The following is a 14,938-nucleotide window of genomic DNA, read 5'->3' as shown; positions in this document are numbered from 1 at the left end:
ACACGGGTGGGGGCGGTTTTCCCCGGACAGGAGCCATCCCGTCCATCCAACTGTCGGTCCAGGCGCGCGTCTCCATCACCTCTCCGCGCACCCTCCCCACCCCCCCTCCCGAAATTTCTATAACCGGCGATGGTTGTCGGTGTGTCTGTGCCTTGGGGGCGCGTGACCGGGCGCTCGTTCCCTCACTCCCCGCCCCTTGTTGCCGAGGAAGGGGTTTGGGTGGGTGGCCGGCATCGAGGTTTGTGCTTGCGGGGGAGGGGGAGCTTGGCGCGTGGGGTGGCCCCAATCCGCCATAATTATGGCTGGAGGGCCTGCCCACGAGGGTGCACAGCCTCCCCTGCGCGTCCCCGTCGCGCGCCCTCCCCCCCTTCTCCTTGGGGAGCCCCGACAGCAGGCCTCGTCACCCCTCCTGCTGCCGCGGCGGCCCAGGCCTGCTAGGACGCCGCTTTCCGGCCCTTTGGCCTCGATCCTGGGGTACGGAGGGCCTCGGGGCAAGCGGGCAGACTAATGGGGGTGAGGGTGGGAACTCGGGGCCCAAAGCTGGCAGACAGGGCCCTCAGGGAGCGGCGGCCTGCTCGGCCCTCCTCCCCCAAATCTCCGGAAGGTTGGGGAGTATGTAGTTGCCTTTCCCTGTGGAGGCAAGAGCAGCATTGGTGATGTCCCTACGGGAGTGTGGCCATTGGATTGTGCATCCGTACCAAGGTTGGTCCAGGCACTCCTTTGGCACGCAGAAGCCTCCCCCTGCAGTGGCGCGCAAGGGAGCCAGGGGCCCGTGAGCATGTGCAGAGAGTGCCTTTCTCCTGTGCTCCCTCTTGGCTGCCTTTGGGAGCCTTCCCGGTCCCATCCTGGTTGAGCTACTTAGGTACCCCTGCCTCCGTTTGTGCGTGTGTTGGTGCAGACGAGCACACCCTCCCCTCGCCTGGTGGGTGAGGAGAGAAGGAGTGGCAGAAGGGAAGCCTGCAGTGTTGGGCTTCTGTAGAGAAAGAGGGACGGGCTCCAGCAGGGGCATCTCCTCCTGGCACCTGAGCCATGTGAGCCCGACTCTGCCCATCATCCTTTTGCAGCCTGGTGCCCTCCTGTGCCACCCAGGGCATGCTGGCTGGGGCGGCTGCAAGCTGTAGTTCAAAACACCTGGAGGGCACCTGATTGGCCCTCCTTCTGGCCTAGTTCCCATGGTTACACAACTCCCTCCCTCTAGCAGAGGGCAGGAAACTTTGCAGCCCCTCCGACTGGCTGTTCCAGTCTCCTCCAGATTTCAGCGCTGGAGACCTGGAGGTTGACCCTTTCTCAGGAATGAAACTGAAGGGAAGACCAGATAGGACTAGCTGTAGCAGTTACCCTTGGCTTCATGCTTGCCAGCACACTGTGGTGTGTGTTAAGATATGCTTCAGCGTGCTGTAGAATTAGGTCGGTGTCTCTCTCCTCCCAAGGGACTAGTAACTTCGATTTGACCCTCCACGTGTTTGTCAGAAAAGGGCTCATTCCGCTTGGGTAGAGCTTCTTGCTGAGACTCTCTTGAAGCAAGGATGGAGGAAGGCTGGCTGGACAAGGGGGCTCCTGCCACTCTGTCTTACAGCTGTGTGGGCATCACCAGTGAACTAGGACTTGCTGAAGCCTCCCAGCTGCCTCTCTGCCAGGATACTGGGGGGGAGGGGGAGTGATGGCCACAGGGGACCAGAAGACTACTGGCCAGAATGGTCCTGTTCTGCTCCCACTTCACACCATTTAATTCTGCTTGCTGGGAATCACAAGCAGAAAGAATTATTCTTAGCTCTTAGGTCCTTTATGCAGGCTTCCCACTGGCGTTTCTAGTTGCAAGCTATGAGAATGGCACAGAATCATAGAACTGTAGAGCTAGAAGGGACCCTGTGGATCATCTAGTCCAACCCCCTGCAAATGCCGGAATATGCAGTTGTCCGATATGGGGATCGAATCTGCAACCTTGGTGGTATCAGCACCATGCTCTAACCAACTGAGTTATCCAAAAACTTAGGTCCAGGGTACCTCACAGATCATAGAATCATAGAATTGTAGAGTTCGATGGAGCCCTGAGGTAGGTGTGTGTGTGTGTGTACAAAATTTACACCCTTTTTTGAGGGTGTTCCAATTTTGCAATTCCTTTTCCTTGTTCCGAACAAAATTCCTTTTCATTTTTCTAATGCAACTGGAGCGAAGGGAAAGGGCTGCAATCAGGAAGATTGTGTGTGTCTCTACTCTTGACCATCAGCATAGCAGGCTCTGGGAAGGAGATTAAAGAGATTCTCCGGCTGCAGCCTGACTCCCTGCTCCATGGAAGTGAACTTATGTCTAGTTCACATGTGTGGATGAAAGGGACACGGTTGCCCTCATGCACACCCTGTTGCCACAAGGCTTTGCTGATGGCAGGGGGCATTGCAGTCACCCCAGAAGATTTCTGCCATAAACCCCCTCCCCCATGGTTCCTGCTATAATAAGCTGCCTCCTGTACTGGATCAGGCCAGTCGCAATGTTTGCATTGTGCTGGTGTTGTTCAGAAGCACAGATGATCTGCTGAGAACTGGATGTGGTTCAAGGATTGGTAGCCCAAATCCTTGAGCAGTAACTGCATGTGCTAAGCCTAGGGCTTCATAGCCCTCGTCCAAGGATCTGTCCATGGAGGTAAGTGGCCAGACTCGCACAGAGGTTACTGTGAGAGTCAAAAGGCAACTGGTCAGTGGAAAAGGGTCTGAATCAGGCCCCGGCAAACAGTGGTTAATCTTGGATTGGAGACTGCCTGAACTCAAGCCATGCTCTCGGGATAAGCCTATAAATCATAGAATCCTAGAATTGTAGAGTTGGAAGGGACTACAGTGGACGCTCGGGTTGTGAACGTGATCCACGCAACCCGCACCACCCCATCTGCGCACGCACAATTAGGCACTTCTGTGCATGCGTAAAGCACAATTTAGTGTTTTTGCACATGCGCAAGCGCCGAAACCTGGAAGTAATCCGTTCTGATACTTCTGGGTTTGGCGTGGCGCGCAACCCGAAAACGCACAAGAAGCGTCTGTAACCCGAGGTATGACTGTACAGTGGACGCTCGGGTTGCGAACGTGATCCATGCGGGATGCATGTCCGCAACCCCCAGCGGCATGTCTGTGCGCGCACGGGTTGCGATTTGGTCTTCTGTGCATGTGCGACTGCCGAAACCTGGAAATAACCCGTTCCGGTACTTCCGGGTTTCGGCAGTCCGCCACCCAAAAAAACCGCAACCTGAAGCGTCTGTAACCCGAGGTATGACTGTACAAGCATCCTCTAGTCCAAGGGTGTGCAACTTCCAAGAGTCTGCGATCTACTCACAGTATTAAAAAACTGGCAGTGATCTACCCATTGTCAGAGCTCTTGAGCTTTTTTTAGGAAGCCAGAGTTGTTGACACCCCCTGATCAACCAGTAGATTGCGATCCACCTATTGGACAGCCCTGCTCTAGTACAACCCATGAACACACGACCCTGACCCTCCTCCCACTGCAGGAGGTTGGACTAGACCAGGGGTCGGCAAACTAAGGTCCGCGGACCGGATCAGGCCCAATTGCCTTCAGGATCTGGCCCACGGACTGTCCATGGATCAGCGTGGGGATTCTGTTTGTTTGGGATGCGGCACCCCGCACCATTCCATTCCCCCCATGGCAGCGCCTCCTCCCTCCCTCCTCCTGGCTTCTCCCCGCCCTGCCTAGAGGAGGAAGGAGGCTGGGCTGAGCTGGCTGAGTGCCATTTTAAGGAGCCCCTCTCCGGAGCCAGCCCTTTAGCGCCGCTCATTGTCCCTCCGCCACCACCCTGGTGCTCCTGTGGCCAGAGAGCAGAGCGGACAAGCTCGCTCTGCTTACCCAACAAGAAGCAACAGCAGCGCTGGTGGTGGCAGCCCCTGGGAAAGTTTGTGCAGCAGTTGGGGGTGCGGAGGAGTACTTGCCCCCCTCGCCTCTTCTTCCAGTCCCCCCCCCCATGCTGCTTCTTCTGCCCACCACAAGGTCTGAGGGACAGTGGACCAGCCCGCAGCTAAAAAAAATTGCTGACCCCTGGACTAGATCCTCAGGGCAGGGGTGGATGAAGGGGTGTGTGCTGGGTGTGGGCCACCCCAGGTGTCACCACTTAGGGGGGTGACAAAATGCTGGGCAGCACTCACCGCGGGGCCTGTAGCGCGCCCGAACCACGTGTCTCTCCTGGGAGAGATGCGGTGGTTTGGGCGCGTGCAGGCTCTGTGCTGCCCAAATGGTCCGCCTGCTGCCTCCCTCCAGCTGTAGGGCGGCTGAGACTTCGGAGGCCCCGCAGTGCGCCCCACCCCTATGGGTGGCTCACCCCGCCCAGTGCCAGATTTATGTATAAGCTAAACAAGCTATAGCTTAGGGTCCCACTCTCCTGGGCCCCCCCAAAAAATTAAAAAGAATTTCACCATTAATATACTTCTTAATTGTATTTCAGTTCAATTACTTTGATAAAATACATATTTTGTTATGTGCAAAGGGCTTTAGATACCTATTAGGTCCATCAATGACCATATAGCATATATTCAACACAAAAAAGCAATAAGGACAGCTGGACATATAAAGGGCCTCATTACCTTCAGTAGCTTAGGGCCTCATCAAACCTAAATCCGGCCCTGCCCCCACCCCTATGGGCAGCTCGCCCCACCCCGGGCACCCAAGTGGCTTCCTCCACCATGGCCCCCTGGGCGCCCCACCCCAGGCACCCAAGTGGCTTCCTCCACCATGGCCTCAGGGTCCCTTCCCCGTCTACAATTCCAAGATTCTATTCTCTACTGACTGAGCTATACAGTGGTACCTCAGGTTACATACGCTTCAGGTTACAGACTCCGCTAATCCAGAAATAGTACCTCGGGTTAAGAACTTTGCTTCAGGATGAGAACAAAAATCATGCTCCAATGGCGCAGCAGCAGCAGGAGGCCCCATTAGCTAAAGTGGTGCTTCAGGTTAAGAACAGTTTCAGGTTAAGAACGGACCTCCGGAATGAATTAAGTACTTAACCTGAGGTACCACTGTATATAGGAAGTTATCTTATCCTGAGTCAGACCATCGGTCCACCTACCCCAGTATTGTCAACACTGACCGGCAGCGACTCTATGGCATTTCAAGTGGAAGACATTCCCATCCCTACCTGAAGATGCGACATTCTGCATGCAAAGCGGGTGCTCTGCCTCTGAGCCACAGGCAATGAAGGATCCTCTCTAGTGCCCGATCTGAGAACCTTTTGGAAGTGTGGAAAGAGTTCGTCCTCTCCCTTTCTCATTGAAGCTGTGGGAAAGCCACAAATGACTACTATAGTGGGGCAGGTTGGTTAGTATTTTTTATTGGCCAGTGACTTTTGTTGTCTTACTTGCTTAACTGGAATGTCCTGTTTTCTCTCACTTCCTCCAAAAAAGGATAAATCGGCAGCAGTAGGAATACTACCACGAAAAGGACCTGAGAGCAGATTCTGGGGTTAAAACAAAACAAACCCAAAGTTTATTTGTATGTGTTTGTGTGCATCTTTATTGACATTCCCTGCCAGGTATGGTTTTAGGAGGTGCTGCCTCCATTTACCATGGGTCCTGTGGTCCCAAAATCTTTGCTCTTATTTATTAAAGGTAAAGGGACCCCTGACCATTAGGTTCAGTTGCGGACAACTCTGGGGTTGTGGCGCTCATCTCGCTTTATTGGCGTACAGCTTCCGGGTCATGTGGCCAGCATGACTAAGCCACTTCTGGCAAACCAGAGCAGTGCACGGAAATACCGTTTATCTTCCCGCCGGAGTGGTACCGCTTTATCTACTTGCACTTTGACATGCTTTCAAACTGCTAGGTTGGCAGGAGCAAGGACTGAGCAACAGGAGCTCACCCAGTCGCGGGGATTCGAACCGCCGTCCTTCTGATCGGCAAGTCCTAGGCTCTGTGGTTTAGACCCCAGTGCCACCCGCATTATTTATAACATGTCTATAATAGCTCAAGGGAGCCTATATGATTCACCCAGCCCCCTTTGCTCCTCACAACGATGCAATAAGGAAGGTTAGGCTGAGTGAGACTAGCTGACCCAAGGTAACCTGGGTCCGTCTGGGGATTTGGTCATGGCTCTGCTCAGTCTAAGGCTTAAGTTGTCTAGCTCAGGAGATGATGGAGGAGTGTGCCTTTGTGGGTGAAGTCAAACTGTTGGAGAGTCACAGCGCCTGCTGCGGAGAGACATGTTTTGTTTCAGGTGGGGAAGATGAAGGTGTTCTCTGCGCTCCTCCTATTAGTCCTTCCTCAGTCTGACTCAGTCTATATATGTTCAGAGGCAGTTGGAGTGTTGACGTCCTCTTCCCTACCATTCTCCCTATTGGCCTGAGGGCCGCGTTCCCTTCGCCTCAACCTTCCAGGGGCCACATGCCAGCGGTGGGCAGGGCCAGAGGCAAAAGCGGGTAGAGCATTGTGTGCAGTAGGCAAGTTTCTACACACACCACCCCCCCTCTCTCTCTCACACACACAATCTCAGAAACTCTGGTTTATAATTCAATCGCTAAACGGCACCTTAAACCTCGGCCATACAATGGAATGTCTAGGCACCTCCCCCCCTGGAGTTTATTATTATGATAAATTTCATTTCTATAGTGCTTTATATTTTAAAGAGCAGATCTCAAAGTGGTTCGCAACACATTAAAGTATCAAATTAAACAATTCGGAACAAAATAAATTCAAGCTTGAAGGAAAATATTTCAGATCCTTCCCCCAGTCGCCAGTCTGGCATCCAGAGAGCTCCACATGGTCACAAGTGGACCCATGTCAGTCGCAAAATCACCCGGCACCTGGCTGGTTCCTAGCACTGCACACACCTGTCTTCCACCCAGGCAACTAAGCGGTGTGAACAGACTTCAAGGGCACATCTCTGGCCAGGGGAAAGCTCTCAAGAATCATACAGAACAGGCCCAGGGAGGCATGGGGTCTGTGGACAAGTGGGAGGTGCACCTTTGAGAAGGCCCCAAGGACCTGATAGAGAGCCCTTTGGCCCCTTGGCCAGAGATTCCCTCCCATACATTGTTCTCTGCTGTCTGCAGCAGGTGATACCCCACATGACTTCAAAGAGCCTTCTTCTCCTGAGTGTTGTATCATTTGAAGTTTCTCCTCCCAGCTGCAGTAGCAGGTTTGGAACCTTAGTAGAGCTGTAGGAAGGAGTCTGCATTTGGGGCCAGGGTATCTGGGTGGACGGAAGCTGCAGCAGAAGGACGTGCATGGTGCCAGACCAATTCCAACAGAAAAGCCTATTCTCTGCACCACTCTCTTGCTATCAGAGCAATATCCCCCTTTTTTTAGGACAACCGCAGCATCACAAAATAGTGTGCCAACTTCCGAGTTCTTCAGAACTGTTCCTCAGGCTAGATGGTAAACCGATCAACCGCAGGAGGACAACTCTGGCCCATAAGGAAGATTCCAAAGTTCAGGGTTAGGGCAATGCCTTAGGCCAACCAAGCTGCCACCAAAATGTCTTGGAATATGCAGCCTGTGGCTTCGTTGGTCAGAGAAGGAAAGGCCCACCTTGGTCGGATAAACAAGCAGCACTCTCTGTGGATGTCATCTTATGGTGAGTGAGACTCTTGGTCCAGGATGGCCTATGCTGACAGGCAGGGTTTCAGGCGGACAGGAAGGGGAGGAGGAAGCATTTCCAGATGGTCCCGGGCTCTATTCCTGGCATCCGCAGGTAGGGCTTGGAGAGACAGGAACCTGCCTTGTGTTGAATCAGACAATTGGTCTGCCTAGCTCTGTATTGTCTACACTGACTGCCAGCCGCTCTCCAGCGTTCCAAGCAGGGTTGTCTCCCGGCTCTACCTGGAGATGCCATTGCGGATCGAATCAGGGACCTTCTGCATGCAAAGTAGGTGCTCTGCCACTGAGCCCCTCCCCCTTAGGAGCCGCAAGCTCTTGTCATATATTGACCGATCCTGGTGGCTGCTCAGGGCCCTGCCCAGGATGCACCCAAAGAGTCTTCAGCTAAAGATTGTAGCTTATTTCTCTGCCTCAGAGAAGCAAGGGCTTTGCAGGTGTGATGTAGAGGTTGCTTTAAGGTGCTCCTCATGGTCACAGTTGCCACATGCAGAGATGGTTGTGCACCACTGCAAATGGTCCAAAAAGTGGGGATTATTGTGGTGATGTGCTATTGTAAAGGTGTTTTCTCAGGGATGGTCCATTGCTCAGTGGTGGAGGACATGCCTCTCCAGTTAAAGCAGACCTGGAAGTGCCTCTTTTTTGCTTGAGACTTTGCTGGGTGGGGCAGGGGTGTGTGGTTTCTGCTGGCCGGAGTGTCCAGCAGCAAGTCAGCTGGGCCAGTGGTTTCACTCATGCACTCAGATTACAGAGTCTGGGTAATAAGCCCAGACTAACAGCCACCACAGGTGAACTGATGTAACTGCAGTGGCTGAGAGCATTCCTTCCCTCGTTCATTCATTCATTCATTCAGAGCATTCAGCTGGAAAAGCTCACACAGTGGCTTGCAAAGCAGTAAAATGACACGGAGCACGCTATCAGGCTTGCAGTGTAAAAAAGACTTGACACAAAAGGAAAAACGGGATGAGGAGAGAAGAGGAAAGTGAGCTAAAATCAGGCACCACATGTTTGATGTTACAGGGATCTTATAATGACTTGCTCAGATGGAAGGTCTATTCACAGTTCAAAAAAACGGTTTTTCCTCTTTATTTTATACCCCACTTTTTACACAAGATTTCTTCTCTAAACAGTTTACAATTAGGATACATCCTATTAGGAATTTGTGGAGGTATACAAATGAGCTGACAATTTTTAGATCCTAACTTTAGCAAAAAAAAAAAAAAGTTTATCTATCCCCACCTTGCTGTCCTCCAGATGTGTTTTGGAATAAGCACTCTTGATCAGTACCAGCAATATTGTCCAAAACATCTGGAGGGTCCCAGATTTGGGGAGGCAAAGTACTCTCCTCTTAGCTCTGCCCTCCAGTCCACAATGTAGGGATGCTGCTGCTTGCCTGCCCTATGTGGTTGTTGTAAAGATTACTGAGAGCAACCGGTGTTGGATAGCTCAGTCAGTAGAACATAATCTCAGTGTTGTGGGTTTGAGCCCCACATTGGGCAAAAGGATTCCTGCATTGCAGGGGGATGGACTTGATGGCCCTTGTGGTGCCTTCCAACTCTAGGATTCATTGTGTGTGAAACATGCAGAAAAGTGCCACTGAAACGCAGAGTATGTTTGCTGCCACCTAAATCAGCGTCTGCCTCCAGGTGTGGAAAGCCTTTGGCTGAACTACAACTCCCATCAGCCTCAGCAAGCATGGCCTGTGGCCAGGGATGGGTGATGGGTGTTGCAGTTCAACAGTTCAACCTCGTGGGCCATAGGGTCCCCACACCTGATCTGCACAGGTGGCTGCCCCAGGTGGGCTGGCTGCTTGCTGGGGAGAGAGAGGTGGAAAGGGACTTAGATGTACTCAGTGACCAGCTTGTGTTCTGCACGGGGATGATTCGCTTGGCACCTTGTGAAAAGAAATACCGTGTTCGCGTACTAATCCGTTGACTCATGCATTTTGCATTAGCTCTCCCTTCTCTCATGCTTGACTCTGACACCAGGATTTGAGCCTTGGCAGGAGTTGGGATTTCATGGCCAAGAGTGGCACAGAGGCTGGAAGGAAAGAGGCTAGTGAGCGATGGAAGCCACCAGGCAGATTGGCCACTGGGCAGCATTATCTGCAGCTTCGCAGATGTAAAGCCAGAAACCTCCCCCCCCCCTTTTTTTTTTTTTTTTGCTGGAGGGAGAGATTTAAGCCGAGTTTCCCCAAGAATACAGATTCTGTGCCAGTTGCCTGACTTCCTTTGGCATATCAGGACACTGAGTCCTATCCACATGTTGGTGTGCTAAGCTGATGCTTATCATCCGCTGGCTGATGGCTCAAGGCTGGTCCAGACAGTCTCCCTGCTTCTCTTAATGAGTCTCAGCTGAAAGTGTGAACTGCTTCCTATTAAAGTGCGATGTGGGCTTGGAATAAGGCATGTCTGGTCTCAGACTCTACACAGAAAGACTCTGGAATTTAGGAGCCTGGCTTCTCCTGAGTCAGACCATTGGCTCAACACTGCCTACACTGACTGGCAGTGCCTCTCCAGGGTTTTAGGCAGGGGACATTCCCAACTCTACCTGGAGATGCCAGGGATTGGACCTCAGACATGAAACACGCCAAGCAGATGCTCTGCCACTGAGCACCTTCCCTCAGCAGTGGTTTCTGGTTCTACTCTGGAGGCAGAGAATGGTTTTAACCTTGCCTAACAGCTCAACAAACTATAGTTTGTTCAAACATGGGAGGAAGAGAATGGGAAGCTGCCTTATACTGCTTCTGGCCATTGGTCTATCTATCTCTGTACTGTTTACACTGGCTGGCAGCAGCTCTCAAGTCTTTCCTAGCCCTACCTGGAGATGCTGAAGATTGAGCTTAGGACCTTCGGCAGGCAAAGCAGGTGTCCTGGCCCAAGGCCCTTTTATCCAGGGGTCAGCAAACTTTTTCAGTAGAGGGCCGGTCCACTGTCTCTCAGACCTTGTGGGGGGCCGGATTATATTTTGAAGGGGGGAAATGATGCAAGAACACCACAAGCCCCGGTGGCTGCTTTCCTGTGTCTTGTGAGCGGCAGGGGCTGGCAGTCGCGGCAGGACAATGAGCGGTGTGCGAAAGGGCTCTGGAGAGGGGCTGCTTAAAATGGCGGCCACTGGAGCACTGCTGCTGCTGCTGGCACCAACAAAGCCCAGCCCCCTTCCTCCTCTAGGCAGGGCGGGGGAAAGCCAGGAGGAGGGAGGGAGGAGGCACCACCGTGTGAGGGAGAGGGAAAGAGTTTTGGGCAGGGGGCTTTTCCAGCTCTGTCGGGAGATGCCATCACAGATTGAGCTGAGCCTGGGACCTTCTGGGTGTGGAGCAGGTGCTCTGCCACTGAGCTATGGCCCGTCACCTAAAAAGAAAGTAAGATTCCAGTCCTCATGGTTCTGAATGAAGAGCTGATTCAATTGGGAGCATGGGAATATACCCATTGGTCCATCTAGCTCTGCATTGCCTATGCAAGTAGCCTTCAACCTTCTTGAACCCACTTTTAACACAAACTTGCATGGGGGGGGGCATTTCTCAATACTTTACCATATATTTACATGGTGAAAATGCTGCTGCTGCTGCGACCCACCTCAGACCAAGCCGTGCCTACTACCCTCCACTTGTAGATTAGTGAGTGATCTCTGCTGACTGACAGCAGCTCTTGGGGCTTTCAGGCCAGGGGGACATTCCTGACCCTAAGTGGAGATGTCATCGGGGATTGAACCTGGGACCTTCTGCATGTGAGGTGGGTTTTTCTGCAGCCTTCCCTAAAACAGACCTGCGACTCAGCCAGTTCTTTCTCTCCCCAGTAGCGGGTCAGCCAAGGCGTGCTTGTGGTTCAGAGGAAGGGGTACCGCAGGTGGCAGAAAAGCTGGGCCTCCAGTGAGTATGCAGGCCAGCACCGCTCAGGAAAGCCTGATTCAGCCACCTCCACCACCTTCCTTCCAGCCAACCTGGGCTTTGTTCAAGGGTGCACAAGTGTGAAATTCAGTTTGTAGGCAACCTGTGGCTAGTGAAGAACAGGCCTCTTTCCCTGGGCTTTTACACCAAGTCTGGGCAGGTTGCTGGCTGCATGCTAAATGCAGCCTCGCTGCCTGCCTCCCCCGGGGAGCCTTACGTCATGCTGGAGGAGCAGCAGCTGCCGCAGGAACCTCTGGGAAGCCTTTGGGAGGAGGTGAAGGGGAAGCTTGCTGCTGCTGTGGGTCTTTCCTTCCGCTAAGACGGTCAGGATCCCTTCATGCCTCTTTGCACCACGAGTGTCCTGCTGAGGCTGGGGGTTCCCTGCCACTTCCCCAATGGCTGCAGTGACTAATCTGAACACGAGGATGAAGCTCTTGGTTTCCTTTCACCATCCCCACATCTGACCACGTTAGTCTCCCGCATCTGAGAAGGTGGAGTGGTCCTCTCTGGCCACCAGGGCTCGAAAGTTGCCATTCTCCTCTCCTAATCACACATAGGCCGTTTAGCTTTTATTGTTCTTTATTTGTTGGTGAGATCTTTGGGGATCTCTCGGGAGCAAAGGAAGCTACCTGATAGTGAACCAGACCCATTGTTCCATCAAGCTTGGCACTGTTTGCACTGACTGGTAGTTCCTCTCCAGGGTTTCAGAGTCTCCCAGGCCAACCTGCAGATGCCATTGGGGATTGAACCTGGAACATTCTGCATGCAAAGCAGATGTTCTGTCACGGAGCTATGATCGTTCCTCTAGGCAAATGTCTTTGACATTGGAAGCTGCCTTACACCAAGTCAGACCATGGCTCCACCCCACCCAATATTGCCTACATTGGTTGGCAGTGGCTCCCCAGGGCTTCGAGTCTTTTCTGTTCCTACCTGGAAATGCCACTGAGATCTACTGTGTGCAATGTATAGCTCCTCTTATTTTGTTAGTCTTCACCTTGCATTGCAAAGTATTCCTAATGGAATAAAGCAGTAGCTTTGCTTTCCTAACTTGACCAGGGGCTGAATAGGCGACAGAGAATATCCAGGTAGGTCTCCCATGCTTCTATTCTCTTCTGTCTTCTGTTTTCTGCTGAGACAGGACCGGGTGGCACTGAAGGGACCCCTCCTGCCCATTGCTGTGTGAGGAAGGAGGGTGAACTTTCTTATCACTGTTCTCAAACTTGCAGAACATGTCTCTGGCCTTTGCCACTTCAGACTGCAAGCAGAGGCTCACACCATAACCTTAATGTCTTCCTTAAACAAAGAAAGCCCATGCAGATAACAGAAGTAGCATGTTGGGGGAAAGGCTATATATGGGTCCCTTCCTGACACCTAATTCTGCAGTGGGTGTGCTTTTCTTGTTCTCTGTGGAGGAGCAATCCATCACGTGGGTCTAAAGTGGTACAGGCTGCTTGTGGCAAATTCAGAAGTGAAGGCCCCCTTCATGGTAGCCACAGCCATGCCCTCTATAATCTAAGATTATACAACAACCCAAGATTATGCAATAATCTTATAATTATACAATGATAATAATTAGGGGTGCATTGCAGTGATCAGGGCAGATTTTTCCGCACTACCTTTTTGCTAGAGCTAGTGCACAGCAATGGGCAAATGGTTTGAAGTGCTCAAGTGTCTTCTTTCAGAGTGCCTTAACTTGTGTTTTCCTTGAAGTTCCATCATGAGCAACAGCACTTGCACACCACACTCTTGAAACTGAAGTGTTCCTCAGCTTTGGAGCGCACAGAATGATTCCTCCTCAGGGCTCTTGCCACATGCCTCCCCTGGAATGACCCCGGGAGCCAATCCTCAGTGTCTGACTTGCCTCCTCTCACTCTGGGTGTGAAGGCTTCTTTGCAGCAGCTACAAAGGCTCCACTTTCATGCTGATTGGACAGCTGTAGGGGCCCGGAGATGGCGCAGAAATAGGAACAGATCCACGTCTCCCCAAGACCCTGGGCCACTTCACCTCTGTTTGTGAGAAGGGTTCAAGGCCAGGTTTGCTTGTGCCTTGGAGCAGAGCCAGTGTTCAACATGTCCTTAGGCGTCGGTTGATAGTCGTGGGCCATTCAAGTAAGATTCCCTCATGGTTTGACTTGCTAAGATGGGCCTTGCTTTACACTGAAGGTCTAACTCAAGCAGCATTTACTTATTTCATGAGATTTATATCTTTTTGATTGTAATAAAATACCCAACAGGTAGGGAGAGACCCTCCCTGTAAGGTTTTCAGGGATGACCCCAAAGGTTGAGACTTGGGATGGGGAAGCTATTGGGCTTCTCCAGATGCTTTTAGACTCCAAATCCCATAGGTCCTTGCAGCCAGCATGGCCAGTGATCAGCGATGATGGCACATGGGAGTTGTAGTCCAGCATCTAGGGAGCCAGAGTTTCCCCACCCCTGGCCTTAACCTTTGGGGTAATTCCTGGAAATCTTACAGAGAGGGTTGCTGAGGTTCTTCCCTGTCTTTCTTACTTATCTAAGTAATCTGTAGTATCTTGAGGGCTGGACTCTTGGTTGAAAATCTGAGTTCCAGGGAGTTGTCAGCTTCCTCATTCTGTTGGGAGAAGGACCTTCTGCTTCACTTGAGTATTCCTGGGTAAATATTTAGATAGGTAGTCAGGGGTTTTGAATGTTGGAAAGCAGAGGGTCATCTTGGTTCAAAGAGAGTGGTCAGTTCTGGGAAAATATAAAACTGTTTCCTACCTGACTGTGTGTGTGTGTGTGTGTGTGTGTGTGAGAGAGAGAGAGAGAGAGAGAGAGAGAGAGAGAGAGAGAGAGAGAATTTCCCACATTTAGTAGAACAGACTGTAACACTTTGGACTGCAAGTTAATAGCTTAAAAAAACCCAGTCCTGTTTGCTAAAAACTCTGCTCAATGAGAAAACCTTGATGTTGTTGCCACTCTAGTTGCTACTATGTCCCATTCCTCACCCTAATTTGCTGACCCAGCAGAACTTAGTGTTTTATGCATTGATTCGATTGCTTAAATTTTGACACTTGTCCTTCTTACAAAAAATAATAATGCATGGGTTGTACCCAGCAAAGTCCTACTCAAAGTAGAACACACACCAAAGTAGATGCACACCCCCCTGTGTTTTTCATAGAATCTTAGAATTGTAGAGTTGGAAGGGACCACAAGCGGTCATCTAGTCCAACCCCCTACAGTGCAGGAATCCTATGTGCAAGGTGGGGCTCGAACCCACAACCCTGAGATTAAGAGCCTCATGCTCTACCGACCGAGCTGTTAGGTGACTAGCAGATTAAATAAATAGCAATTTCTGAGGGTCGGAAATTCCTGGTCGCTGGGGATGCCAGCAGCCCAAGAGAGAAGGGGTAGCTGCTGCTGCTGCTCAGCCCAGGGTTCTTCCTGGCAGGGCTGGCACTGTGGCCCATGAGCAGCTGCTCCATATGTAGCAGGCGCCAAGGCTTTTGGAGACA

The 14,938-nt window shown here is 51.8% G+C and overlaps 1 protein-coding gene across 6 annotated transcripts in view; it reads left to right on the top strand.

Moving 5' to 3' along the window:
* Positions 1-14,938, top strand: part of NLGN3 (neuroligin 3) — a 64,365-nt gene that overhangs the window by 595 nt on the left and 48,832 nt on the right. The window lies entirely within an intron of this gene.

Source organism: Podarcis tiliguerta, assembly GCF_965153285.1.
Source record: "Podarcis tiliguerta genome assembly, chromosome: Z".
Taxonomy (NCBI): Eukaryota; Metazoa; Chordata; class Lepidosauria; order Squamata; family Lacertidae; genus Podarcis; species Podarcis tiliguerta.
This window is presented reverse-complemented; position numbering and strand designations above follow the sequence as displayed.